At 40.4% G+C, this 3306-nt stretch overlaps 1 pseudogene; it reads left to right on the top strand.

Annotated features, from left to right (window-relative positions):
- The first annotated feature begins 1225 nt into the window (after positions 1 to 1225).
- Positions 1226 to 2850, top strand: LOC100616702 (calnexin-like; annotated as a pseudogene).
- The last annotated feature ends 456 nt before the right edge of the window (positions 2851 to 3306 follow it).

Here is a 3306-nt window from a genome sequence, read left to right as displayed (position 1 = left end):
AGGTTTATTAAAGGTTAAGGATTAAAGAAAATTACAGAATAAGAAAGCACGTGTCTAGGCCCACAGAGGCCTATACACAACCTCACCTACATCATGAAAGACCCATCTGCTTGCAAGCGGAAACAGGAAAGAAAAGAGAGCCAAAAGCCTTTCCAATCAGGTTAAATACCGCATCTCGATCTTGGTCCAGGTGAGAATTCAGTGATATTACAAAGCATTCTGGGGAAGTGGAGCAAGGACTTCTGGGGATTGAAGTCCTGGATTCAAGTCTCCATTTTTACAGTAAGGATGCATACCATAATGTCTCTGTGTTACTCCTGCCAATACAGAGTACCTTGCCCCATTAACTATCATGCTCGAACCATCTGTATACATTTCAATGTCAGGTTGTTTCAGAGGAGTGTCTTTTAAATAATTTCTTGGTTTCTCTAATAATGATATTGTTTCCTGGCAGTTATGTATGGGTTTCTCTTCAAATGGCAGATCTGGAATCAAGGTTGCCAGATTCAATGGTTGGCAACATTTTAATATGATATTTTTGTAGCTTAGTAACACAATTTAATATTGAGAAAGTCTCTGTTGTATGCAGGCTTGTAAATGACATTTCTTCAATATGGACTAGTTGGTGTGAAAAGTAGACATTAAGTTTTGATCCTAGTACCAAATCAGATGACTTTTGAATCATGGTTGCTGTGGTTATGATTACTCTAAGACAGGGAATCATTCCTTTCTCAACTATATCTAGCTGTGTACTGTAATATGCCTCTGGCCTAAAATTGGGTTCTAAAGTTTGGACTAACAATCCAGAAGCTATGCCTCTTGTTTCAAGTACAAAAAGATGGAATTCTTTGTTGTAATCTGAAATACCTAAGGCTGGAGCCTTGAATTGCTTCTTTGAGCTGTGCCAAGGCTTGGAGATGCTATTTTGTTAGTTTCAAAGGTTCTAGGACTGTGTTTTTGGTTAAGTCCATCAGACATTTTGTATTTGGCTATAGCCTGGGATCCATTGTATACAGAAACCTATTATTTCTAAAAAGGCTCTCAGTTGTTTTTTAGTCTTTAGCACACTAAGCTTTTGGATGTCCTCTACTCTTTTCTTAGAAATCTTTCTTGTCCCTTTTTCTTGTGGTGCTGGGCATGGGGCAAGGGAGTGGGAAGTGGTGCTGGTGCCAGTCGTGAGGCTGCTCCTTGGAACAGTGGTTCAGGCACATGAGGACATGATGATGAAGATGATGATGATGACAATGATGTAATTGATGTAGAAGAAGACCTAGAAGATGGCATTGAAGAAGTAGAAGACTCAAAGTCTGGAGATGGTGCCACACTTTCTCTATCACCAAAGGTTTCCTATAAAGCACCACTTCCAACAGGAGAGATTTACTTTGTTGATGCCTTCAACAAGGGGATGCTGGTTGGATGGGTTTTATCCAAAGCCAAGATGGATGATACTGATGCTGAAATTGCCAAATATGATGGGAAATGGGAAATGGAAGAAATGAAGGAATCTAAACTTCCAGAAGATAAAGGGTTTGTGTTGCTGTCACAAGTCAAACATCATGCCATCTCTGCAAGATTGAACAAGCCATTCACTTTTGATACTAATCCCCTCATTGTTCAGGATGAAGTGAATTTCCAAAGTGGAATAGAATGTGGTGAAGCCTATGTGAAACTGCTTTCAAGAACTTCAGAACTGAATCTGATCAGTTCCATTACAAGACCTCTTATAATGTTTGGTCCAGATAAATGTGGAGAGGACTATAAGCAGCACTTCATCTTCAGGCATAAAAACCCAAAGACAGGCATCTATGGGGAAAAGCATGCTAAGAGACAGAATCAGATCTGAAGACACTTTACTGATAAGAAAACACATCTGTATCCATTAGTCTTGAATCAAGATAATAGCTTTGAAATATTAGTTGATCAAAAAGGTTGTGAATAGTGGGGACCTTCTGAATGATATGACTCCTCCTGTGAATCCTCCCTGGGAAACTGAGGATCCAAATGATCAGAAGCCTGAGGACTGGGATGAGAGGCTGAAGATACCAGATCTTGATGCTGTCAAACCAGATGACTGGGAGATACAGAGAAGCCAGAGGACTGGGATGAAGATATGGATGGAGAATGGGAAGCTCCCCAAATTACAAACCCAAAAAGTGAATCAGCCCCTGGCTGTGGTGTCTGGCAAAGACCTACCATTGACAGTCCCAATTATAAAGGCAAATGGAAAGCACCTATGATTGACAATCCTAACTATGAGAGAATCTGGAAACCAAGGAAGATTCCAAACCCAGATTTCTTTGAAGATCTAGAGCCTTTCAAAATGACTCCTTTCAGTGCTGTGGGTCTGGAGCTGTGGTCCATGACATCAGATATCTTTTTTGACAATTTCATTATTTGTGCAGACCGAGAAGTTGCAGATGATTGGGCCAATGATGGGTGGGGTCTGAAGAAAGCTGCAGATGGGGCTGCAGATCCTGGTGTAATGGGACAAATGCTTGAAAAGCTGAAAAACATACATGGCTTTGGGTGGTCTATATTCTTACTGTGGTCTTGCCATTGTTCCTTGTGGTCCTCTTCTGCTGTTCTGGAAAAAAACAACCTAGTGCTGCAGAGTATAAGAAGACAGATGCTCCTCAACCAGATGTGGAGGAAGAGGAGGAGGAAGAAGAGAAAGAGGAGGAAAAGGAGAAGAAAGATGATGAAGAAGGGACTGAAGAGAAACTTGAAAGAAGCAAAAAAGATGATGCTGAAGAGGATGCAGGTCAAGAGGATGAAGATAGAATATCTAAAGCAGAGGAAGATGAAGTGTTGAACAGATTGTCCAGAAACAGAAAGCCATGAAGAGATTGAAAGAATTTAAGAATTTGATCTGTGATTCCCTTTTCCCCCTACCCTGGATATTACCCTAGGAAGAGGACCTTGGGATACACCTTATATGTTGAAACCCAGAAAAACCTCAAGACTTCACAATCAACAGATTCCAATCAAACACCATCCACTGAAAATTTGAGCATCTAGCAGTTTTTCCCACGGTCCACTTCAACTGTAACTCTTCCTCCTGATCACCTTCCAACTGATGTCTGCTCCATCTCAGTGGGCAGAACTGCCAAAGCTTGATTCATAGTTTTTCTTTCCACACTATGAGCCATCTAGCTGCCCCATCCATTGAACTTCTAAAGTCCTTCATAATTTGTGTCTAACTATTATACACAAATATGGCAATGAATATAGCAATTTAGGTGATATGGATGACTATTTACAAAAATATAAATTGCCTAGATTAACAGAGGAAGAAATAGAATACCT

The sequence above is a fragment of the Monodelphis domestica genome, chromosome 1, assembly GCF_027887165.1.
Source record: "Monodelphis domestica isolate mMonDom1 chromosome 1, mMonDom1.pri, whole genome shotgun sequence".
Classification (NCBI taxonomy): domain Eukaryota; kingdom Metazoa; phylum Chordata; class Mammalia; order Didelphimorphia; family Didelphidae; genus Monodelphis; species Monodelphis domestica.
Note: the sequence above shows the minus strand (reverse complement) of the source record. Positions and strands in the feature narration are given on the sequence as shown.